At 44.9% G+C, this 27,720-nt stretch overlaps 1 protein-coding gene across 1 annotated transcript in view; it reads left to right on the top strand.

Annotated features, from left to right (window-relative positions):
- The first annotated feature begins 7,656 nt into the window (after positions 1-7,656).
- LOC118938734 (neuropeptide Y receptor type 2-like) overlaps positions 7,657-27,720 on the top strand; it is a 50,249-nt gene continuing 30,185 nt past the window's right edge. The window contains exon 1 of the mRNA XM_090198926.1: positions 7,657-7,937. The gene's annotated coding sequence lies outside the window, so the exon portion shown is untranslated. The remainder of the gene's footprint in view (positions 7,938-27,720) is intronic.

Below are 27,720 nucleotides of genomic sequence, written 5' to 3'. Positions count from 1 at the left end.
TGGAAAGCCTTCCCAGAAGAGTGGAGGCTGTTATAGCAGCAAAGGGGGGAACCAACTCCACATTAATGCCCATGATTTTAAAATCAAATCAAATCAAATTTTATTGAATGAGATGTTGGATGAGATGTTGGAAGAGCAGGTCTCCACATCCTGTTGGTCATGTAGTGTATAGACCTACTTGTATTTCTATAAACCCTGAAGAACTCTTCAACACCTCTACTAGTCCAGTCTGGTGCGTGATAGTAGCAGCCTCATGCAAGATTCTCACACTGTGATCCAGCTGACCGACAGCCTCTCTGACAGCCTCCAGGTGGCGTTGCAGCTGTTCCAGAGCAGCGCTCCTGCTCCCTCCGCAAGCCGTTCCAACACAAGCCTGGAACTCCCCCTGGATCCGCACCTGCAGCTCAGAGCCAATTCTCTACAGGGACAGAGAGAGGGATGGACTTCAAACTGGATATATGTTGACACCATCAATAAATCAACGCCATTAAATGAAATGTCCCTCTGGCAATATTAAGTTGACTGACTGAACGATTGACGATGTATCAATAGTCGTGGGTGTGTGTGTGTGTGTGTGTGTGTGTGTGTGTGTGTGTGTGTGTGTGTGTGTGTGTGTGTGTGTGTGTGTGTGTGTGTGCGTGCGTGCGTGCGTGCGTGCGTGTGTGGGCATCACCTGAGATTAACTGACCTAAGAGTGCACAAACACACGCATGAATCAGGAAACACACACGGACAGAGACATATACACACTAATAATCAAACACATCCACCCCATATACACACAGAGTAATAACCAAACACATCCACCCCATATACACACACAGTAATAAATAAAACCCCATCCACCCCATATACACACACAGTAATAACCAAACCCCATCCATAAGGAAGGAACATAGATTACTCTATTCTACAAACTACAGACCTCAACTTTAACACACTAATGATCTGAACCGACCGTGCCTCGAGTATGTCGAAAGAATCAAGCCTTTAGACATAAGTCATAATTATCCTTCAATATACTTGTCAAACATGGCGTTTAGCCAATATTTACCGAATTAATTAAGTCTCATTGAGGTATTCATATCATTACGTTAGCATCGGTTTGGACATGAGGCTGTAGCTAGTATTCATATCATCATGTTAGCATCGGTTTGGACATGAGGCTGTAGCTAGTATTCATATCATCACATTAGCATCGGTTTGGACATGAGGCTGTAGCTAGTATTCATATCATCATGTTAGCATCGGTTTGGACATGAGGCTGTAGCTAGGACCCACACATACAGTCAGAGCCAGTCCTAGCAGTGGCTCCCAGGGCTGAGTACCTTAACTTAATGTCACGTCTCATCTCGTGCCCTGTACATACATGTTAATGTCATGTCTCATCTCGTGGGGGGATATGGATCTGCAGGCTTACAGGGCCACCAGTTGCCCATCCCTGATATTAAGGCAAATAAAGAAATATGAAGGTAGAGGAAAGTGACCTTTGGCTGGAGATCATGCATCCCAAATGGCACCCTATTCCTTATATAGTGCGCTATCACCCTGGTCGTAAGTAGTAGTGCACTATAAATGCTACAGGGTCATTTTGGGATGACCACGAGTAAATTGTCATTACACTGTGCTGCTTGGTCAAACAACGTGTCTTCACTTTCTCAGCAGCCAGGGAGAGAGACAGAAAGGGGGAGTGGGGGAGAGACAGAGGGGGAGGGGGGGAGAGACAGAGGGGGAGAGACAGAAAGGGGGATGGGGGAGAGACAGAGGGGGAGAGACAGAAAGGGGGATGGGGGAGAGACAGAGGGGGAGAGACAGAAAGGGGGATGGGGGAGAGAGAGACAGAGGGAGAGAGACAGAGGGAGAGAGACAGAGGGGGATGGGGGAGAGAGAGACAGAGGGAGAGAGACAGAGGGAGAGAGACAGAGGGAGAGAGACTGAGAGAAAACGAAAGAGTAACAGACAGAGATGAGAAGCCATTTTTTTCCCAATTCCTTAACTCAAAGGTCACTTTCCTTTCCTGCTTAGATATGACGACCAGGGTCTGAAGGCACAGTGATGCCAAAACCGTTGGGGGTCTACCAAATACATTACTGGAAGCTTGTATATAGATTTCTGACAAAAAATGTTTTTACAGCCGTCAGTTTACTAGCTGTTAGTCAGCACCACTACCAACGTTTTGGGGTGTGAGCCAACTCATGCTTTTCATTAGTACAATAATAACAACAAAACACCACCACACAAAATTACACAAACCAACACCACCTCAAACCAACCCACCTCAAACCAACACCACCTCAAACCACACCACCTCAAACCACACCACCTCAAACCACAGCATCTCAAACCACACCACCTCTAACCACACCACCTCAAACCAACCCACCTCAAACCAACCCACCTCAAACCAACCCACCTCAAACCAACCCGCCTCAAACCACACCACCTCAAACCAACTCACCTCAAACCACACCACCTCAAACTAACTCACCTCAAACCAACTCACCTCAAACCAACTCACCTCAAACCAACTCACCTCAAACCAACCCAACCCGCCACAAACCACACCACCTCAAACCACACCACCTCAAACCACACCACCTCAAACCACACCAACTCAAACCACACCACCTCAAACCACACCACCTCAAACCAACCCAACCCACCTCAAACCAACTCACCTCAAACCAACTCACCTCAAACCACACCACCTCAAACCACACCACCTCAAACCAACCCAACCCGCCACAAACCACACCACCTCAAACCACACCACCTCAAACCACACCACCTCAAACCACACCACCTCAAACCAACCCAACCCACCTCAAACCACACCACCTCAAACCACACCACCTCAAACCACACCACCTCAAACCACACCACCTCAAACCAACCCAACCCACCTCAAACCAACTCACCTCAAACCACACCACCTCAAACCACACCACCTCAAACCACACCAACTCAAACCACACCACCTCAAACCACACCACCTCAAACCAACCCAACCCGCCACAAACCACACCACCTCAAACCACACCACCTCAAACCACACCACCTCAAACCACACCACCTCAAACCAACCCAACCCACCTCAAACCACACCACCTCAAACCACACCACCTCAAACCACACCACCTCAAACCACACCACCTCAAACCAACCCAACCCACCTCAAACCAACTCACCTCAAACCAACTCACCTCAAACCACACCACCTCAAACCAACAAAACCCGCCTCAAACCAACTCACCTCAAACCACACCACCTCAAACCACACCACCTCAAACCAACCCAACCCACCTCAAACCACACCACCTCAAACCACACCACCTCAAACAACACCACCTCAAACCACACCACCTCAAACCACACCACCTCAAACCACACCACCTCAAACCACACCACCTCAAACCACACCACCTCAAACCAACCCAACCCACCTCAACCCAACCCACCTCAAACCACACCACCTCAAACCACACCACCTCAAACCAACAAAACCCGCCTCAAACCAACTCACCTCAAACCACAACACCTCAAACCAACTCACCTCAAACCACACCACCTCAAGCCACACCACCTCAAACCAACTCACCTCAAACCACACCACCTCAAACCAACTCACCTCAAACCACACCACCTCAAACCACACCACCTCAAACCAACAAAACCCACCTCAAACCCCACCACCTCAAACCACACCACCTCAAACCAACCCAACCCGCCTCAAACCAACCCACCTCAAACCACAACACCTCAAACCAACTCACCTCAAACCACACCACCTCAAGCCACACCACCTCAAACCAACTCACCTCAAACCACACCACCTCAAACCACACCACCTCAAACCAACCCACCTCAAACCACACCACCTCAAACCAACAAAACCCGCCTCAAACCATCCCACCTCAAACCACACCACCTCAAACCAACAAAACCCGCCTCAAACCAACTCACCTCAAACCACACCACCTCAAACCAACCCGCCTCAAACAATCCCGCCACAAACCAACCCGCCACAAACCAACCCACCTCAAACATCCCCACAACAAACCACACCACCTCAAACCAACAAAACCCGCCTCAAACCACACCACCTCAAACCAACTCACCTCAAACCACACCACCTCAAACCAACCCACCTCAAACCACACCACCTCAAACCAACAAAACCCGCCTCAAACCAACTCACCTCAAACCACACCACCTCAAACCAACCCACCTCAAACCACACCACCTCAAACCAACAAAACCCGCCTCAAACCATCCCACCTCAAACCACACCACCTCAAACCAACTCACCTCAAACCAACCCGCCTCAAACCAACAAAACCCATATCAAACCACACCACCTCAAACCACACCACCTCAAACCACACCACCTCAAACCAACAAAACCCATATCAAACCACACCACCTCAAACCACACCACCTCAAACCAACCCAACCCACCTCAACCCAACCCACCTCAAACCACACCACCTCAAACCAACTCACCTCAAACCACACCACCTCAAACCAACTCACCTCAAACCACACCACCTCAAACCACACCACCTCAAACCAACAAAACCCATATCAAACCACACCACCTCAAACCACACCACCTCAAACCACACCACCTCAAACCACACCACCTCAAACCAACCCAACCCACCTCAACCCAACCCACCTCAAACCACACCACCTCAAACCAACTCACCTCAAACCACACCACCTCAAACCACACCACCTCAAACCAACAAAACCCGCCTCAAACCAACTCACCTCAAACCACACCACCTCAAACCACACCACCTCAAACCACACCACCTCAAACATACCCACAACAAACCAACTCACCTCAAACCAACTCACCACACTCCAAACAACACCAAACCAACCCACCACACTCCAAACAACACCAAACCTACACACCACACTCCAAACAACACCAAACCACACAAGGTGCACAAAGCAAAAGACAACCCTCTCTTACAATAACTAACTCACCTGTATATTCTGGACATAACAGTCCGAGGTGGAGGCCCTAACCTTCTCCACCATGGCCGTCACCAGATAGTTGGTCTGGAAGTGTTTGTTGGTGAACTCCTTCCTACACTGGGGACAGGAAACCGGTGTCTGGGTACCCCTCCAGTAGGTACTGATACAGTGCTTACAGAAGTGATGCATGCACCCCAGCATCACCGGCTCAGTAAAGAGGTTACAGCAGATGGCCCAGGTCAAGTCTTCTCTGAGACTGGACTGGCTCTTACTGTTGGGAGCTGCCGCAGACATGATGGGGACGGTCTGTTCTTTTATAATGAGAGGCACTTCAGTTCATAGACAGGCTAGAGGCAGACCACAGGTCGGATAATGCTTTTTTTGTGCTGATAAAACACAGACACACCCCTTTAAGCTTATTCCTATTAGTACATTAACTGCACGCCGAGCTACACTGATAGACTCTGTGATATCAACTGACAGTAGGCTAATAGTTTACCCCATTAGCTTTCTAAACTCGGCACCATCTATTGTGGAATTTGTCGAAACGCGAACTGTGTTTTCAGCCAGGCTACAATATAAACATCAGCCTTCAGAGAGAGGGCACCCAGCCAGCAAATTACATTAGTTATATTACATAGCTAACTGGCATAGGGTGGGATAGGGGGGCTCACTAAAGAAAACATGCATTACTAGCTCGTTAGCTAGCTAGCATGAGTAGCTTCTAATCACATTTTCGCGTCCGTAATAACGGGTCACAGTTCTCTGCACTCTAAAGTAAACTGGATCATGACATAGTCAGCTGACAAGAACGTGAACAGTTCAGTTGGCTAGCTAGTTAGTATGCTAGTTAGTATGCTAGTTAGGGTTACAGCCTAAAAACAGTACAGTGTGAAGAAACTGCTTCTCCAATAGAAATCTCCGATCACACTTGTGAGCAGAAATACGTCATCAGGTCGAACGATCGTCTCGCACCAAACTGCACATGTGCAGGGCCGTCCATGTAAAGGCACTCCTTCGATATAAAGTTTTTTTTTGTAAGGAAAATGAAAACATGTCAGTTTGTCACTTTCACGAGGTTGGAGTAATAGCATGTTTCTGGGTGGGATTTGAGTACTGGTGAGTCATTGTTCTGACCTGACCTATGACCTGACCTATGACCTCACCTATGACCTGACCTATGACCTGGAAACTCTGACTGTTGCTGTAATTCACAAGCGAGACGGTGTGTGGCAGCTAACTAGCATCTGGCTTTTTTTTTTACGTTGCGTTAGTTAGCTAGTTAGTTAGTTAGCTAGTTAGCTAGTTAGTTAGTTAGTTAGTTAGCTAGCTAGCTAGCTAGCTAGCTAACTAGTTAGTTAGTTAGTTAGTTAGTTAGCTAGTTAGTTAGTTAGCTAGTTAGTTAGTTAGTATGCTAGTTAGTATGCTAGATAGTTACCTAGTTAGTATGCTAGATAGTTAGCTAGTTAGTATGCTAGATAGTATGCTAGTTAATATGCTAGTTAGCTAGTTAGTTAGCTAGTTAGTTAGTTAGCTAGTTAGTATGCTAGTTAGTATGCTAGTTAGTATGCTAGTTAGTATGCTAGATAGTTAGCTAGTTAGTATGCTAGATAGTTTGCCAGCTAACTATAACCACAGGGTTTCTAAACCCAGAGGTACAACATCTCGAGGCATCCGGGAACGCTTTCAAGGCAGACCAAACCGACCAGGCCGGGGTTTGGGGTTTGAGAAGGCAATGAGAGAAGTAAAACATTATTCTTTCTCTTTATCTATTTTCTCGAAATCTAAAGGCACAACGTAGATTCAAGCCAATGTCTTAAGTAGTTAATTAACCACTTAAATACTCTAACATTTATATTTTGATTCCTTTGAAATATCTGTATATTATATATAATATATTATATATATATTCTTAAAAAAACAAATAACAACGACTATCTATATATCTCTCCACACACCGTCTCACGTCCCCATTCTCTCCTGCCCTAAATCATGTCCACATCTATACTTGGTTTCAGGAAACAGCCACGGAGGAACGTTCCCCAATGCCACTGTTTACTTTGTACTGACCAGATGGACCAATTACGGCAGCCTTTGTACTTTTGGGACGTGCCCAGAACATCTTGTATTCTGTTCAGGGTTGCCATGTCTGCTATTTACCAGGAAAATTGGGCTACTTTGAAATGTTGCAGGTGAAAATGTATTTCAGGTTTTTGGGCCTACTTCTAAATTGTACTAAATTGCAATATATATTTGACTGTGACCTGCAACTGCTGACTATTTGGCAGTGAGGCAGCCTGTTGTTGAATGTGTGAATAGTGGGGAGAGCCAGAGGGCTGTGTGTTGAGACTGAGCGCTGCAGCTGAGTCACATGCTGACACGAGCATTACAAAATAAAATTTGAAGACTGGCAGGTCGGATAGGGGAGACTTGTTTGTGGAGAGGATGGTGCTGTTAATGTGATTGGAGAGGATGGTGCTGTTAATGGGATTGGAGAGGATGTGTGGTGTCTCAAAGTGGTGTCTCTACTTCACTTTCTAAGATGAACAGGACTAATGAAGATAATTTAATGTAGGTAGGCCGTGACTGGCCTCACACTCCAGTACAGTAGGTGGCGCTGTATGCACCGTTGGAAGTTGGATGCTGATCCCGTCAGCCCAATCCCACAGCAGAAGAAGAATGATCCAGTTGGGTTGTGAAAGATGGCAGAAAATGAGGCTTAGTTTGAAACTGCTAGACAGTCGGGTGAAGATAATAGCACAGAGAGTGAGAGGGAATGGGTTACAACGGCAAAGAAGAAGGAAAACAAGACAAGTAAAGCTGTGGTGGACAATACGAAACCCCTAGACTCGGTTCTAGTCGGAATGAGGGTGTTGGACCACTACCTGGGAAATCCGTTTACCATCTCGAGGAACATCTGGAATGTGTTGGAGGAAAGTGTGGAGTTGGTGAGTTTACAAGAAGCCATCTTATTTAGATTTTTGTGTGTCTGCAGAGTAGAAGAAGCCTCAGAAAGATATCAGAGTGGAACGTTTCCTGTATTGTTTTTCGAAGCAGGGGGGTTATTTCTGGGCTGTCTCAAGAAGTAAAGGCAGAGGATTGAACCTTTCTAGGGTAACATTCCGCTGAAAAGGCAGCGCGCGAAATTATTTTTTGGGGGGGGGAAATATGTAACTTTCATTAACAAGTCCAATGAAAGATACACGTCTTGTTAAAACTTCTTTGGGATAGGGGGCAGCATTTTCACTTTTGGATAAATAGCGTGCCCAAATTCAACTTCCTGCTACTCATCCCCAGAAAAGATAAGATAAGATATGAATATTATTAGTAGATTTGGATAGAAAACACTCTGAAGTTTCTAAAACTGTTTGAATCATGTCTGTGAGTATAACAGAACTTATGTAGCAGGCGAAACCCCGAGGACAAACCATTCAGAATTTTTTTTGTTTTGAGGTCACTGTCTATTCAATGAGTTTTCATTGGGAATCCAGATTTCTAAGGGACTTGTTTGCATCCACTTCCACTGGATGTCACCAGTCTTTAGAAATTGGTTGAGGTTATTCCTTTGTGTAATGAAGAAGTACTGCCATCTTGAACAAGTGTCACGTCATGTGTACTGTTTGATAGAGGCGCAAGACCAGAAAGTCTTCCTGTATTGAACACAGATCATCCCGTCTTCAATTTTATCGATTATTTATGTTTAAAAATACCTAAAGTTGTATTGCAAAAGTAGTTTGAAATGTTTTGGCAAAGTTTACAGGTAACTTTTGAGATATTTTGTAGTGACGTTGGTCAAGTTGGTTACAGTGTTTTTCTGGATCAAACGCGCCAAATAAATTGACATTTTGGATATATATGGGCGGAAATAATCGAACAAAAGGACCATTTGTGATGTTTATGGGACATATTGGAGTGGCAACAAAAGAAGCTTGTCAAAGGCAAGGCATGATTTATATTTTGTTTCTGCGTTTTGTGTCGCGCCTGCAGAGTTGAAATATGCTTCTCTCATTGTTTACTGTTGTTCATCAGAAAATAGCATCTTATGCTTTTGCCGAAACGCCTTTTTTGAAATCTGATATGTTGGCTGGATTCATGAGTGTAGCTTTAATTTGGTATCTTAAATGTGTGATTTAATGAAAGTTTGATTTTTATAGTAATTTATTTGAATTTGGCGTTCTGTATTTTCCCTGGCTATTGGCCAGGTGGGACGCTAGTGTCCCACATATCCCAGAGAGGTTATTAACAGGCATGCCTTGTTCATTTGTACAATTTATTTCCTTTTTATTGCGTTTGAGCCAATCAGTCGTGTTGTGACAAGGGTGTTATACAGAAGATTGCCCTATGTGATAGTATTTATATATAAACTAAATAAGTAATGCTTTTAAGAATGATTCCCTGCTACATTCCAAGATAACTAACCGACAGCTCAAGACTAAACTTCACTTGCGTCATCCTTGTGGTATTGAGAGATAATCACGGTAATGCTCTCAGTGATTGCACCTAAAGGAAGATGGGGTTTTCAGTCCAACCCTCTTCCTGGAGATCTACTGTCCTGTAGGTTTTCAGTCCAACCCTAATTTAGCATATCTAATTCAGCTAGTTAAGTTCTTGTTGAGCAGCTAATTAGTAGAATCAGGTGTGTTAAATTAGGTTTGGACTGAAAACCCACAGGATGGTAGATCTCCAGGAAGAGGGTTGGACTGAAAACCCACAGGACGGTAGATCTCCAGGAAGAGGGTTGGACTGAAAACCCACAGGACGGTAGATCTCCAGGAAGAGGGTTGGACCGAAAACCCACAGGACGGTAGATCTCCAGGAAGAGGGTTGGACTGAAAACCCACAGGACGGTAGTTCTCCAGGAAGAGGGTTGGACTGAAAACCCACAGGACGGTAGATCTCCAGGAAGAGGGTTGGACCGAAAACCCACAGGACGGTAGATCTCCAGGAAGAGGGTTGGACTGAAAACCCACAGGACGGTAGATCTCCAGGAAGAGGGTTGGACTGAAAACCCACAGGACGGTAGATCTCCAGGAAGAGGGTTGGACTGAAAACCCACAGGACGGTAGATCTCCAGGAAGAGGGTTGGACTGAAAACCCACAGGACGGTAGATCTCCAGGAAGAGGGTTGGACTGAAAACCCACAGGACGGTAGTTCTCCAGGAAGAGGGTTGGACTGAAAACCCACAGGACGGTAGATCTCCAGGAAGAGGGTTGGACCGAAAACCCACAGGACGGTAGATCTCCAGGAAGAGGGTTGGACTGAAAACCCACAGGACGGTAGATCTCCAGGAAGAGGGTTGGACTGAAAACCCACAGGACGGTAGATCTCCAGGAAGAGAGTTGGGCAGCCCTGCTCTATATGAATGGTAACAGCTCTATCAAACTGGACTTTTTCTGTAGGGCTTTCAAGACTCTCTATATGAATTGTAACAGCTCTTTCAAACTGGACTTTTTTTGTAGGACTTTCAAGACTCTCTATACGAATGATAACAGCTCTATCAAACTGGACTTTTTGTTATTTGCGTTAAAGAGAGGAACCAGGCAAGGTTGTCCCATCTCACCGTATCTGTTTTAATTAGTCACCCAGCTTTTTACAAATGCTATTAAAAATAGTTCTGTAGTAGGTATTTCCATCGCAAATAGATGTATATAATATATGGCTGACGATACTACACTTTTTCTTAAAGATGCTGGTCAGATTCCCATATCAATCTGTGTGATATAATTATTTTCCAAAGCATCTGATGTATGTCTTAACATGAATAAATGTGAACTCATGGCTGTCAAAAATTGTGTGACACCTTCATATTATGGTATTTATTCCAGTGAAATAAAACTTACACCATTTACTAAGGATCAGAAGTCTAGAGGCTTCCTAATATTAACCCTGTTATTCAGAAAACCCAGTGTCCCGACTTCTACCGAACTCCTCTCCCTGTTCGGGCGGTGCTCGGCGGTCGGCGTCGCCAGTTTACTAGTCGCCACCAATCCCTTTTTCCTTTTCTGTTTGTTTTGTCTGTGATTCCTTTTCACACCTGGTTTCATTTGTGTTTAATTCTGTGTGCATAAGGGTAACCTGTTGCATGCCTTAGTTCATACGGGATTAAACTTGTGGTTGTTGTGCTCGTTTGTATTTCATGTTTGTTGTTTTTCCGGTTACGCACGTGTATTTAGAGTACCGAACTGTGTTTGTTCCTCCGTGCGGTTGCACGAGTTCTGAGTATCTAGAGCGTAGTTTGGGATTTTTTGTCTGTGCCATTTTTGTATTGGTGGACTACATTATTAAACACGCTTCTCAGACATCCCTGCTGGAATATTTTAATTTAAAAAAAAAAAATATTTCACCTTTATTTAACCAGGTAGACTAGTTGAGAACAACTTTATTTAACCAGGTAGGCTAGTTGAGAACACCTTTATTTAACCAGGTAGACTAGTTGAGAACACCTTTATTTAACCAGGTAGACTAGTTGAGAACACCTTTATTTAACCAGGTAGACTAGTTGAGAACACCTTTATTTAACCAGGTAGACTAGTTGAGAACACCTTTATTTAACCAGGTAGACTAGTTGAGAACACCTTTATTTAACCAGGTAGACTAGTTGAGAACACCTTTATTTAACCAGGTAGACTAGTTGAGAACACCTTTATTTAACCAGGTAGACTAGTTGAGAACACCTTTATTTAACCAGGTAGACTAGTTGAGAACACCTTTATTTAACCAGGTAGGCTAGTTGAGAACACCTTTATTTAACCAGGTAGACTAGTTGAGAACACCTTTATTTAACCAGGTAGACTAGTTGAGAACACCTTTATTTAACCAGGTAGACTAGTTGAGAACACCTTTATTTAACCAGGTAGACTAGTTGAGAACACCTTTATTTAACCAGGTAGACTAGTTGAGAACACCTTTATTTAACCAGGTAGACTAGTTGAGAACACCTTTATTTAACCAGGTAGACTAGTTGAGAACACCTTTATTTAACCAGGTAGACTAGTTGAGAACACCTTTATTTAACCAGGTAGACTAGTTGAGAACACCTTTATTTAACCAGGTAGACTAGTTGAGAACACCTTTATTTAACCAGGTAGACTAGTTGAGAACACCTTTATTTAACCAGGTAGGCTAGTTGAGAACACCTTTATTTAACCAGGTAGGCTAGTTGAGAACACCTTTATTTAACCAGGTAGACTAGTTGAGAACACCTTTATTTAACCAGGTAGGCTAGTTGAGAACACCTTTATTTAACCAGGTAGGCTAGTTGAGAACACCTTTATTTAACCAGGTAGACTAGTTGAGAACACCTTTATTTAACCAGGTAGACTAGTTGAGAACACCTTTATTTAACCAGGTAGACTAGTTGAGAACACCTTTATTTAACCAGGTAGACTAGTTGAGAACACCTTTATTTAACCAGGTAGGCTAGTTGAGAACACCTTTATTTAACCAGGTAGGCTAGTTGAGAACACCTTTATTTAACCAGTTAGGCTAGTTGAGAACACCTTTATTTAACCAGGTAGACTAGTTGAGAACAACTTTATTTAACCAGGTAGGCTAGCTGAGAACACCTTTATTTAACCAGGTAGGCTAGTTGAGAACACCTTTATTTAACCAGGTAGGCTAGTTGAGAACACCTTTATTTAACCAGGTAGGCTAGTTGAGAACACCTTTATTTAACCAGGTAGGCTAGTTGAGAACACCTTTATTTTACCAGGTAGGCTAGTTGAGAACACCTTTATTTAACCAGGTAGACTAGTTGAGAACACCTTTATTTAACCAGCTAGGCTAGTTGAGAACACCTTTATTTAACCAGGTAGACTAGTTGAGAACACCTTTATTTAACCAGGTAGGTTAGTTGAGAACACCTTTATTTAACCAGGTAGGCTAGTTGAGAACACCTTTATTTAACCAGGTAGGCTAGTTGAGAACACCTTTATTTAACCAGGTAGGCTAGTTGAGAACACCTTTATTTAACCAGGTAGACTAGTTGAGAACACCTTTATTTAACCAGGTAGGCTAGTTGAGAACACCTTTATTTAACCAGGTAGACTAGTTGAGAACACCTTTATTTAACCAGGTAGACTAGTTGAGAACACCTTTATTTAACCAGGTAGACTAGTTGAGAACACCTTTATTTAACCAGGTAGGCTAGTTGAGAACACCTTTATTTAACCAGGTAGGCTAGTTGAGAACACCTTTATTTAACCAGGTAGGCTAGTTGAGAACACCTTTATTTAACCAGGTAGGCTAGTTGAGAACACCTTTATTTAACCAGGTAGACTAGTTGAGAACACCTTTATTTAACCAGGTAGGCTAGTTGAGAACACCTTTATTTAACCAGGTAGACTAGTTGAGAACAAGTTCTAATTTAAAACTGCGACCTGGTCAAGATAAAGCAAAGCTGTGTGAACAGACAACAACACAGAGTTACACATGGCATAAACAATAAACAAGTCAATAACACAGTAGAAAAAAAGAAAAAAAATAGTCTATATACATTGTGTGCAAAACGCATGAGGAGGTAGGCGAATAATTACAGAGAGATACTGGTGTGCAAAAGAGCAGAAAATTAAATGAATAAAAACAGTATGGGGATGAGGTAGGTAAATTGGGTGGGCTATTTACCGATGGACTATGTACAGCTGCAGCTATCGGTTAGCTGCTCAGATAGCATAAGGGTAACCTGTGGCCTGCCTTAGTTCATACGGGATTATACTTGTGGTTGTTCGTTTGTATTTCATGTTTGTTGTTTTCACGACGCATGTGTATTTAAAGTGTCGGAACTGTGTTTGTTCCTCCGTGCGTTCTTAGTTTCTAGAGCGTAGTTTGGTATTTTTCGTCTGTGACATTTTTGTATTGTTGTACTACATTATTAAACAGGCTTCTCAGACATCCCTGCTCTCCTGCGCCTGACTCCTACACCCCTCACCAAGACGCACGCTATCACACCCAGAAAGAAGCTAAATCAATGGCTACAGTGGAACTTATCTTTAAAAGGACGAGTCCCAATAACCAAGGCTGAGGGGGGGACTCTAGACGAACATATGCTCTTCTCTTCTATATATTGACAGGAAAATAACATCAATTGGATAAGACAATTCCTAAGAAGACCCTCTGAAGTTAACTTCCATTACCCCTGTTGACTCATCAACAGACCTGATCCTCAGAACTTACCTTCCATTACCCCTGTTGACTCATCAATAGACCTGATCCTCAGAACTTACCTTCCATTAGCCCTGTTGACTCATCAATAGACCTGATCCTCAGAACTTACCTTCCATTAGCCCTGTTGACTCATCAATAGACCTGATCCTCAGAACTTACCTTCCATTAGCCCTGTTGACTCATCAATAGACCTGATCCTCAGAACTTACCTTCCATTAGCCCTGTTGACTCATCAATAGACCTGATCCTCAGAACTTACCTTCCATTAGCCCTGTTGACTCATCAATAGACCTGATCCTCAGAACTTACCTTCCATTACCCCTGTTGACTCATCAATAGACCTGATCCTCAGAACTTACCTTCCATTAGCCCTGTTGACTCATCAACAGACCTGATCCTCAGAACTTACCTTCCATTAGCCCTGTTGACTCATCAATAGACCTGATCCTCAGAACTTACCTTCCATTACCCCTGTTGACTCATCAATAGACCTGATCCTCAGAACTTACCTTCCATTACCCCTGTTGACTCATCAATAGACCTGATCCTCAGAACTTACCTTCCATTACCCCTGTTGACTCATCAATAGACCTGATCCTCAGAAGTTACCTTCCATTAGCCCTGTTGACTCATCAGTTGGACAGATTAGTTTTTCTTTTGGTCCATACAATAACAGAGCTATATGTGCCTTGTTTCAACAGGATGTTGTATCTATATACTTTATGTTTGATTGATCATATCTGTTGGAAAAAAGTTTTGATGTTGCCTCTCACATACCTACTTATTAACAAAATTAAGGACGTTTCTTTAAAAGCAGAAATTGTACATTTTGTAACGACCACCTGTCACGTTCTGACCATAGTTCTGTTATTTTATTCTTTGTTTTAGTTTGGTCAGGGCGTGCGTTGGAGTGGGCAGTCTGTTTGTTTTTCTATGTTGGTTTTTGTGTTCGGCCTAGTATGGTTCTCAATCAGAGGCAGGTGTGGTTAGTTGTCTCTGATTGAGAATCATACTTAGGTAAGCCTTTTCCACCTGGGTTTCGTGGGTGTTTATTTCCTGTTTAGTGTTTTGTCATTCACCTTACGGGACTGTTCATGGTTGTTTATTGTTTTTGTTCAGTGTTCATTTTGCTTAATTAAATTATGGACATTTACCACGCTGCGTTTCGGTCCTCCGATCCTTCTCGCTACTCCTCCTTAGAAGAGGTGGACGAGATCCCTTACATCACCCATAAAGTGTCACACCTTCTATGGCATTGTATTAATGTAAAGAATAAATGGCAAGACATCGGTAAATTTATAATGGATCACATTTCTGAAGATTTTACTGAACAAAAAAATGTACGCAACATTCAACAATTGTTACGATTTTACTGAGTTACAGTTCATACTAGGAAATCAGTCCATTGGAATACATTCATTAGGCCCTAATATATGGATTTCACATGACTGGGCAGGGGCACAGCCTGAGAGGGTATAGGCCCACCCACTTGAGAGCTAGGCCCAGCCTATCAGAATGAATTTTTCCCCAAAAAAGGCTTTATTATACTTATTTTCCACCATAATTTGCAAATAAATTCATAAAAAATCCTACAATGTGATTTTCTGGATTTTTTTCCTCATTGTGTCTGTCATAGTTGAAGTGTACCTATGATGAAAATTACAGGCCTCTCTCATCTTTTTAAGTGAGAGAACTTGCACAATTGGTGGCTGATGCAGGCCCATGTAATGCTTTGTAGCTTAGCAGTAAAACCTTGAAAACAGCCCTAGCCTTAACAGGAAGCCAGTGTAGAGAGGCTAGCACTGGAATAAAATGATGAAATTTTTTCGTTCTCGTCAAGATTCTAGCAGCTGTGTTTAGCACTAACTGAAGTTTACTTTGTGCTTTATCCAGGTATCCGGAAAGTAGAGCATTGCAGTATGTTACGTAGAAGAATGTTACGTAGATGGAAAAAGCTGTCCTTGAAATAGTCTTGATACATTTGTCAAAAGAGAGATCAGGCTCCAGAGTAATGCCGAGGTCCTTCACAGTTCTATTGTACGGCCATAAAGATTAATTGTCAGATCCAACAGAAGATCTCTTTGTTTCTTGGGACCTAGAACAAGCATTTCTGTTTTGTATGAGTTTAAAAGTAAAACATTTGCCGCCATCCACTTCCTTATGTCTGAAACACAAGCTTCCAAGGAGGGCAATTTTGGGGCTTCACCATGTTTCATCAAAATGTACAGCTGTGTGTCATCTGCATAGCAGTGAAAGTTAACAGTATGTTTCCGAATGACATCCCCAAGATGTAAAATATATAGTGAAAACAATAGTGGTCCTAAAACGGAACCTTGAGGAACACCGACATTTACAGTTGATTTGTCAGAGGACAAACCATTCACAGAGACAAACTGATATCTTTCCGACAGATAAGATCTAAACCAGGCTAGAACTTGTCCGTGTAGACCAATTTGGGTTTCCAATCTCTCCAAAATAATGTGGTGATCGATGGTATCAAAAGCAGCACAAGGACATATGCAGAGCCTCGGTCTGATGCCATTAAAAGGTAATTTACCACTCCACGAGTGCAGTCTCAGTGCTATGATGGGGTCTAAAAACAGACTGAAGCGTTTCATATACATTGTTTGTCTTCAGGAAGGCAGTAAAATTGCTGCGCAACAACCTTTAAAAAATTATTTGAGAAGAATGGAAGATTTGATATCGGCCGATATTTTTTAAATATTTTCTGGGTCAAGGGTCAAGGGTCAAGGTTTGGCTTTTTCAAGAGGCTCTTTTACTGCCACTTTTAGTGAATTTTGCATCCGGTGGATAGAGAGATGTTTATTATGTTCAACATAGGAGGGTCAAGCACAGGAAGCAGCTCTTTTCAGTAGTTTAGTTGGAATAGGGTCCAGTATGCAGCTTGAAGTTTTAGAGGCCATGACTATTTTCATGATTGTGTCACGAGATATAGCATTAAAAGACTTGAGTGTCTCCCTTGATCCTTGGTCCTGATAGTGTTATTCCGCTAGCGGAACCCCCCCCCCCCCCGCAACAGCCAGTGAAAGTGCAGGGCACCAAATTCAAAACAACAAAAATCTCATAATTAAAATTCCTCAGGCATACAAGTATTTTACACCATTTTAAAGATAAAATTATTGTTAATCCACAGTGTCTGATTTCAAAAATACTTTACAGCGAAATCACCACAAACAATTATGTTAGGTCACCACCAAGCCACAGAAAAACACAGCCATTTTTTTCAGCTAAAGAGAGGAGTCACAAAAAGCAGAAATAGAGATAAAAATTAATCAATAACCTTTGATGATCTTCATCAGATGACACTCATATGACTTCATGTTACACAATACATGTATGTTTTGTTTGGTAAAGTTCATATTTATATAAAAAACTCTGAGTTTACATTGGCACGTTATGTTCAGTAGTTCTAAGACATGCGGTGATATTACAGAGAGCCACATCAATTTACAGAAATACTCATAATAAACATTGATAAAGATACGACTATTATACATGGAACTTTCGATACATTTCTCCTTAATGCAACCACTGTGTCAAATTTTTTTTAAACTTTACGAAGAAAGCAAACCATGCAATAATCTGAGTACAGCGTTCAGACAACAAAGCAGCCAAAAAGATACCCGCCATATTGGGTAGTCAACATTACTCAGAAATAGCATTTTAAATATTCACTTACCTTTGATTATCTTCATCAGAATGCACTCCCAGGAATCCCAGTTCCACCATACATGTTTGATTTGTTCGATAATGTCCATCAGTTATGTCCAAATATCTTATTTTGTTACGTCGTTTGGTAAACAAATCCAAAAGTGCGTTCAGGTCGCGCCGAACGTCGGATGAAAAGTTCAAAAGGTTCCGTTACAGCCAGTAGAAACATACCAACCTAAGTATTGAATCAATCTTTAGGACGTTTTTAACATAAAACTGAATTAATGTTCCAACCGGACAATTCCTTTGTTTGTACAAATTAATTGGAACGTAGCTACCTTTCACGTGAGTGCGCCAGACCGAGGCTGTGCCAGACCACTCACTCAAAGAGCCCTTATGAGCCCCTCCTTTAGAGTAGAATCCTCAAAACAGGTTCTAAATACTGTTGACATCTAGTGGAAGCCTGGGAAGTGAAACATAACTAATATCACCCTGTATCTTCAATGGGGGCTGAGTTTAAAACCTTCAAACCTCAGATTTCCCGGTTGGATTTTTCTCTGGTTTTCACCTGCCATATGAGTTCTGTTATACTCACAGACATCATTCAAACAGTTTTAGAAACTTCAGAGTGTGTTCTATCCAAATTCACTAATTATATGCATATTCTAGCTTTTACGGCTGAGTAGCAGGCAGTTTAATTTGGGCACGTTTTTCATCCAAGCTACCCAATACTGCCCCCTACCCCAAATAAGTTAAAGAGGAGTCTGTAATTTGCAGTCTAATGATCATGATCTTTTCGTCAAAGAAGTTCATGCATTTATCACTGCTGAAGTGAAAGCCATCCTCTCTTGGGGAATTCTGCTTTTTAGTTAGCTTTGCGATAGCATCAAAAATAAATGTTGGATTGTTCTTATTCTCCTCAATTAAGTTGGAAAAATAGGATGTTCGAGCAGCAGTATGGGCTCTTCTATACTGCAAAGTATTGTCTTTCCAAGGTAGTCGGAAGACTTCCAGTTTGTTGGAGCACGATTTCCGTTCCAATTTTCTGGAAGCTTGCTTCAGGGCCCGGTATTTTCTGGAAGCTTGCTTCAGGGCCCGGGTATTTTCTGGAAGCTTGCTTCAGGGCCCGGGTATTTTCTGTATACCTGGTTTCTTCCGACAAATGTTTTTTGTAGAGGTGCGACTGCGCCTACAGTATTGCGCAAGGCTGCATTTAGTTCCTCCGTTGGGTAGTAAACCGATTGATGTACTTCGGGTGGGTGGAGGGAGTCTGCAAGGGCATCTAGGGCTCTTTGGGTTGTTTGAGAGTTTATAGGCTCTGTATGATCCTTGGTTGGGGTCTAAACACATTATTTGTTGCGATTGCAAATGTAATAAAATGGTGGTCTGAGAGTCCAGGATTATGAGGAAAAACATTAAGATCCACAATATTTATTCAACGGGACAAAACTAGGTCCAGAGTATGACTGTGGCAGTGAGTAGGTTCGGAGACATGTTGGACAAAACACACTGAGTCGATGATGGCTCCGAAAGCCTTTTGGAGTGGGTCTGTGGACTTCTCCATCTTCATATTAAAGTCCCCAAAAATGTGAATATTATCTGCCATGACTACAAGGTCCAATAGTAATACAGGGAACTCAGTGAGGAACGGCCCAAGAAGCCTGTAAACAGTATTGAGTAGGCTGCATAGATTTCATGATATGGTCACTAGTGTAACCAGGAGGAGAGGCCTCATTTAACACAGTAAATTCATCAGGCTTAAGCCATGTTTCAGTCAGGCCAATCACATCAAGATTATGATCAGTGATTAGTTCATTGACTATAAATGCCTTGGAAGTGAGGGATCTAACATTAAGAAGCCCTATTTTGAAATGTGAGATATCACAATCTCTTTCAATAATGGCAGGAATGAGGGAGGTCTTTATTCAAGTGAGATTGCTAAGGCGAACACCGCCATGTTTAGTTTTGTACAACCTAGATTGAGGCACAGACACTGTCTGAATGGGGATAGCTGAGCTGACTACACCGACTGTGCTAGTGGCAGACTCCATTAAGCTGGCAGGCTGGCTAACAGCCTGGCTGACAGCCTGCTGCCTGGCCTGCACCCTATCTCATTGTGGAGCTAGGGGAGTTAGAGCCCTGTCTATGTTCTTAGATAAGATGAGAGCACCCCTCCAGCTAGGATTGAGTCCATCACTCCTCAACAGGCCAGGCTTGGTCCTGTTTGTGGGTGAGTCCCAGAAAGAGGGCCAATAATCTACAAATTATATCATTTGGGAGGGGCAGAAAACAGTTTTCAACCAACAATTGAGTTGACTGCTGTAGAGCTCATCATTCCCCCAATTACTCGATGCCAACACAACTTTCTAACTGATTTGCATGCTGAAGCAATGTATGGGGCAACAGGTAGCCTAGTGGTTAGAGTGTAACCGGAAGGTTGCAAGATCAAATCGCCTAGCTGACAAGGAACAAATCTTTCGTTAACAAGACAGTTAACCCACTGTTCCTAGGCCGCCATTGAAAATAAGAATGTGTTCTTAATGTTGTGCTTGTTGACCTCTGACTGTTTCATCCTAACATCGTTTGTGCCGACGTGGATAACAATATCCCTATACTCTCTACACCTGCCAGCCATAGCCAGCGCCATCTTCAGATTAGGCTTAATGTCGGTAGCCCTGCCCCCTGGGTAACAGTGTATGATTTGTTTTAAGTCTAATACTGTGGATAATGGTGGCAACTAATGACCAGGGTTTTCAATTTGTCAGTGCTAATGGTGGGAGGCTCAGAGAATCAGACCCAGTCACGAGTGGAGGAGAGACCAGAGAAGACTCGGACTCTGACCGCCTCTTCTAGAGACCCAACGTCCAGGAGGCTGAAGAGAAGCTGACTTTGGCCTCCTCTAGAGAGCCAGAGTCAAGGAGGCTGAAGAGAAGCTGACTTTGGCCACCTCTAGAGACCCAACGTCCTGGAGGCTGAAGAGAAGCTGACTTTGGCCACCTCTAGAGAGCCAGAGTCAAGGAGGCTGAAGAGAAGCTGACTTTGGCCTCCTCTAGAGACCCAACGTCCAGGAGGCTGAGGAGAAGCTGACTTTGGCCACCTCTAGAGAGCCAGAGTCAAGGAGGCTGAAGAGAAGCTGACTTTGGCCACCTCTAGAGAGCCAGAGTCAAGGAGGCTGAGGAGAAGCTGACTTTGGCCACCTCTAGAGAGCCAGAGTCAAGGAGGCTGAGGAGAAGCTGACTTTGGCCACCTCTAGAGAGCCAGAGTCAAGGAGGCTGAGACTACAGACATATTGATGATGCTATAGGTACAACTATAGGCATATTGATGTTGCTATAGCTACAGCTACAGGCATATTGACATTGCTATAGCTACAACTATAGGCATATTGATATGGCTATAGCTACAACTATAGGCATATTGATGTTGCTATATCTACAACTATAGGCATATTGATATTGCTATAGCTACAACTACAAGCATATTGATATAATTATAGCTACAACAGTATGCGTCAGTCCTGATGGTGTTATAGCTACACCCATGGATCTGTACCACAATACTCAAAGGCAGTGGTACAGTGAAGCCTAATCAGACTGACAGATGAGGTGCAAAAGGAATTGAACACTGATTCTACCTCACAAATTCAGAAACTCTTGGTGGACAGTGAAATTTGTCAAATGTGCTTCTTTATTGTTAAATGTAAAAAATGTGTTTTATATACACGATCTATACAAAAGTATGTGGACACTCCTTCAAATTAGTGGATTCGGGTATTTCAGCCAAACCCGTTGCTGACCGGTGTATAAAATCGAGAACACTGCTATGCAATCTCCATAGACAAACATTGGCAGTAGAATGGCCTTACTGACGAGCTCAGTGACTTTCAACGTGGCACCGTCATAGGATGCCACCTTTCCAACAAGTCAGTTGGGTCAAAGTTCTGCCTTAATAGAGCTTCCCCGGTCAACTGTAAGTGCTGTTGTTGTGAAGTGGAAACATCTAGGAGCAACAACGGCTCAGCCGTGAAGTGGTAGACCACACAACCTCACAGAACGGGGCCGAAGAATGCTGAAGTTCGTAGCGTGTAAAAACCATCTGTCCCCGGTTGTAACACTCACTACCGAGTTCCAAACTGCCTCTGGAAGCAACGTCAACACAAGAACTGTTCGTCAAGGTTTCCATGGTCGAGCAGCCGCACACAGGCCTAAAATCACCATGCGCAATGTCAAGCATTTGCTGGAGTGGTGTAAAGCTCGCCACCATTGGAATTGGGCTGTCTGGAGGAATGAATCACGCTTCACCATCTGGCAGTCCGACGGACGAATCTGGTTTTGGCGGATGCCAGGAGAACGCTACCTGCCCCAATGCATAGTGCCAACTGTAAAGTTTGGTGGAGGAGGAATAATGGTCAGTGGCTGTTTTTCATGGTTCGCGCCCCTTAGTTGAAGTGAGGGGAAATATTAACGCTACAGCACTCAATGACATTCTAGATGATTCTGTGCTTCCAACTTTGTGGCAACAGTTTGGGGAAGGCCCTTTCCTGTTTGTGCATGAAAATGCCCCCAGTGCACAAACCGAGATCCATACAGAATGATTTTTTCCAAATCGGTGTGGAAGAACTTGACTGGCCTGCACAAAGCCCTGACCTCAACCCCATTGAATACCTTTTAGATGAATTGGAACACCGACTGTGAGACAGGTCTAATCGCCCAACATCAGTGCCCAACCTCACTAAAGCTCTTATGGCTTAATGCAAGCAAGTCCCCGCATTAATGTTCCAACATCTAGTGGAAAGCCTTCCCAGGAGAGTGGAGGCTGTTATAGCAGCAATGTTCCAACATCTAGTGGAAAGCCTTCCCAGAAGAGTGGAGGCTGTTATAGCAGCAATGTTCCAACATCTAGTGGAAAGCCTTCCCAGAAGAGTGGAGGCTGTTATAGCAGCAATGTTCCAACATCTAGTGGAAAGCCTTCCCAGAAGAGTGGAGGCTGTTATAGCAGCAATGTTCCAACATCTAGTGGAAAGCCTTCCCAGGAGAGTGGAGGCTGTTATAGCATTAATGTTCCAACATCTAGTGGAAAGCCTTCCCAGGAGAGTGGAGGCTGTTATAGCAGCAATGTTCCAACATCTAGTGGAAAGCCTTCACAGAAGAGTGGAGGCTGTTATATCAGCAAAGGGCAGGACCAACTCCATATTAATGCACATGATTTTGGAATGAGGTGTTGGAACGGCAGGTGTCCACATACTTTTGGTCTTTTAGTGTATCTTCAATTTTTGCACACTGGTGCTGCCAAATCATAATGCCAGGTCGCACAGCAAAATATTTAGGAGCAAAATGTCTCCAACTAGGCAATATATTATGTTCCTTTAGAAAAACATTTTAAAAAACTAGTCAGAGAAAATGTCCTTATGTGTGCCAGGCAGGCAGCAGAGATGATAGAAGCATCCTTCAGTAAGCGTTTACCCAGGGAATCAAATGTCCCAATCTCCACTAGCGGTATCTGATGGTTCAAGTTAAGCCACAGATCTCTCTGTTAAATCAATATTTTTTTATTACTAACACTAAAAGCTTCTGTCACCTTCTGTCTCCACCTGTCTCTCTGATCCAACCTCCTCTCTGTGAGGAATAGCAGAACACCAGGCAATGCAGGGAAGAGTGGATTCACTCCGAGATGAAGTAGAGAGAGAATGATGTGTGTGTGTGTGTGTGTGTGTGTGTGTGTGTGTGTGTGTGTGTGTGTGTGTGTGTGTGTGTGTGTGTGTGTGTGTGTGTGTGTGTGTGTGTGTGTGTGTGTGAGAGAGAGTGTGTGTGTGTGCGTTATGGACTTGATAAGATATGGAAACAAGACTGTATATTCTAATTGTGGACTGGATGTCAGTTATGTTTAGGGCCTAACATTTGTTTCAGTTGTTTTTGTAAATTGAACTGTGTATATAATTATTATTATTACATTTAAAAAATTATCACACTTATTATTTGGCATTTATAGTTCCCTAGACTCAGAGCCAGACTATATAGTTCCTAGCCTCAGAGCCAGACTATATAGTTCCAATCAAAACTTAACTGTTTTCTTTCAACATTTCAACTTCAACATTTATTTCACCAGGCAAGTCAGTTAAGAACACATTCTTATCTTCAATGACGGCCTAGGAACAGTGGGTTAACTGCCTTGTTCAGGTGCAGAAGGACAGAGTTGTACCTTGTCAGCTCGAGGATTTGATCTTGCAACCTTTCAGTTACTAGTCCAACGCTCTAACCACTAGGTTACCTGCAACCCCTGCACTCTAACGACTAGGCTACCTGCCGCCCCTCCACTCTAACCACTAGGCTACCTGCCGCCCCTACACTGTAAACACTAGGCTACCTGCCGCCCCTCCACTCTAACCACTAGGCTACCTGCCGCCCCTCCACTCTAACCACTAGGCTACCTGCCGCCCCTACACTGTAAACAATAGGCTACCTGCCGCCCCTCCACTCTAACCACTAGGCTACCTGCCGCCCCTACACTCTAACCACTAGGCTACCTGCCACCCCTCCATGCTAACGACTAGGCTACCTGCCGCCCCTACACTCTAACCACTAGGCTACCTGCCGGCTCTCCAAACTAACCACTAGGCTACCTGCCACCCCTCCACTCTAACCACTAGGCTACCTGCCGGCCCTACACTCTAACCACTAGGCTACCTGCTGGCCATCCAATCTAACCACTAGCCTACCTGCCGCCCCTCCACTCTCACCACTAGGCTACCTGCCGCTCCTACACTCTAACCACTAGACTACCTGCCTCCTCTACACTCTAACCACTAGACTACCTGCCGCTCCTACACTCTAACCACTAGACTACCTGCCTCCTCTACACTCTAACCACTAGACTACCTGCCGCCCCTCCACTCTAACCACTAGACTACCTGCCTCCTCTACACTCTAACCACTAGACTTACCTGCCTCCTCTACACTCTAACCACTAGACTACCTGCCTCCTCTACACTCTAACCACTAGACTACCTGCCGCCCCTCCACTCTAACCACTAGGCTACCTGCCTCCTCTACACTCTAACCACTAGACTACCTGCCTCCTCTACACTCTAACCACTAGACTACCTGCCTCCTCTACACTCTAACCACTAGGCTACCTGCCGCTCCTACACTCTAACCACTAGACTACCTGCCTCCTCTACACTCTAACCACTAGACTACCTGCCGCCCCTCCAGTCTAACCACTAGGCTACCTGCCGCTCCTACACTCTAACCACTAGACTACCTGCCGGCCCTCCAATCTAACCACTAGGCTACCTGCCACCCCTACACTCTAACCACTAGGCTACCTGCCTCCCCTCCACTCTAACCACTAGGCTACCTGCCGGCCCTCCACTCTAACCACTAGGCTACCTGCCACCCCTACACTCTAACCACTAGGCTACCTGCCGGCCCTACAATCTAACCACTAGGCTACCTGCCGGCCCTCCACTCTAACCACTAGGCTACCTGCCGCCCCTACACTCTAACCACTAGGCTACCTGCCGCTCCTACACTCTAACCACTAGGCTACCTGCCGGCCCTCCACTCTAACCACTAGGCTACCTGCCACCCCTACACTCTAACCACTAGGCTACCTGCCGGCCCTACAATCTAACCACTAGGCTACCTGCAGGCCCTCCACTCTAACCACTAGGCTACCTGCCGCCCCTACACTCTAACCACTAGGCTACCTGGCGCTCCTACACTCTAACCACTAGACTACCTGCCTCCTCTACACTCTAACCACTAGACTACCTGCCGCCCCTCCAGTCTAACCACTAGGCTACCTGCCGCCCCACCAGTCTAACCACTAGGCTACCTGCCGGCCCTCCAATCTAACCACTAGGCTACCTGCCACCCCTACACTTTAACCACTAGGCTACCTGCCTCCCCTCCACTCTAACCACTAGGCTACCTGCCGCCCCTCCACTCTAACCACTAGGCTACCTGCCGCCCGTCCACTCTAACCACTAGGCTACCTGCCGCCCCTACACTGTAAACAATAGGCTACCTGCCGTCCCTCCACTCTAACCACTAGGCTACCTGCCGCCCCTACACTCTAACCACTAGGCTACCTGCCACCCCTCCATGCTAACGACTAGGCTACCTGCCGCCCCTACACTCTAACCACTAGGCTACCTGCCGGCTCTCCAAACTAACCACTAGGCTACCTGCCACCCCTCCACTCTAACCACTAGGCTACCTGCCGGCCCTACACTCTAACCACTAGGCTACCTGCTGGCCATCCAATCTAACCACTAGCCTACCTGCCGCCCCTCCACTCTAACCACTAGGCTAACTGCCGCTCCTACACTCTAACCACTAGACTACCTGCCTCCTCTACACTCTAACCACTAGACTACCTGCCGCTCCTACACTCTAACCACTAGACTACCTGCCTCCTCTACACTCTAACCACTAGACTACCTGCCGCCCCTCCACTCTAACCACTAGACTACCTGCCTCCTCTACACTCTAACCACTAGACTACCTGCCTCCTCTACACTCTAACCACTAGACTACCTGCCTCCTCTACACTCTAACCACTAGACTACCTGCCGCCCCTCCACTCTAACCACTAGGCTACCTGCCTCCTCTACACTCTAACCACTAGACTACCTGCCTCCTCTACACTCTAACCACTAGACTACCTGCCTCCTCTACACTCTAACCACTAGGCTACCTGCCGCTCCTACACTCTAACCACTAGACTACCTGCCTCCTCTACACTCTAACCACTAGACTACCTGCCGCCCCTCCAGTCTAACCACTAGGCTACCTGCCGCTCCTACACTCTAACCACTAGACTACCTGCCGGCCCTCCAATCTAACCACTAGGCTACCTGCCACCCCTCCACTCTAACCACTAGGCTACCTGCCACCCCTACACTCTAACCACTAGGCTACCTGCCTCCCCTCCACTCTAACCACTAGGCTACCTGCCGGCCCTCCACTCTAACCACTAGGCTACCTGCCACCCCTACACTCTAACCACTAGGCTACCTGCCGGCCCTACAATCTAACCACTAGGCTACCTGCCGGCCCTCCACTCTAACCACTAGGCTACCTGCCGCCCCTACACTCTAACCACTAGGCTACCTGCCGCTCCTACACTCTAACCACTAGGCTACCTGCCGGCCCTCCACTCTAACCACTAGGCTACCTGCCACCCCTACACTCTAACCACTAGGCTACCTGCCGCTCCTACACTCTAACCACTAGACTACCTGCCTCCTCTACACTCTAACCACTAGGCTACCTGCCGCCCCTCCAGTCTAACCACTAGGCTACCTGCCGCCCCACCAGTCTAACCACTAGGCTACCTGCCGGCCCTCCAATCTAACCACTAGGCTACCTGCCACCCCTACACTTAACCACTAGGCTACTTGCCTCCCCTCCACTCTAACCACTAGGCTACTTGCCGGCCCTCCACTCTAACCACTAGGCTACCTGCCGCCCCTACACTCTAACCACTAGGCTACCTGCCGCTCCTACACTCTAACCACTAGACTACCTGCCTCCTCTACACTCTAACCACTAGACTACCTGCCGCCCCTCCAGTCTAACCACTAGGCTACCTGCCACCCCTACACTCTAACCACTAGGCTACCTGCCGGCCCTCCAATCTAACCACTAGGCTACCTGCCACCCCTACACTCTAACCACTAGGCTACCTGCCTCCCCTCCATTCTAACCAATAGGCTACCTGCCGGCCCTCCAATCTAACCACTAGGCTACCTGCCACCCCTACACTCTAACCACTAGGCTACCTGCCGGCCCTCCACTCTAACCACTAGTTTTAAGGCTCTGACACGGTGTTGTTACTGCTCTGACACAGTGTTGTTATAGCTCTGACATGGTGTTGTTATTGCTCTGACA

Source organism: Oncorhynchus mykiss, chromosome 14, assembly GCF_057628025.1.
Source record: "Oncorhynchus mykiss isolate SJ-2025 chromosome 14, ASM5762802v1, whole genome shotgun sequence".
Taxonomy (NCBI): domain Eukaryota; kingdom Metazoa; phylum Chordata; class Actinopteri; order Salmoniformes; family Salmonidae; genus Oncorhynchus; species Oncorhynchus mykiss.
The sequence above is the reverse complement of the archived record's forward strand: the minus strand, read 5'-3'. Positions and strand labels throughout refer to the sequence as shown.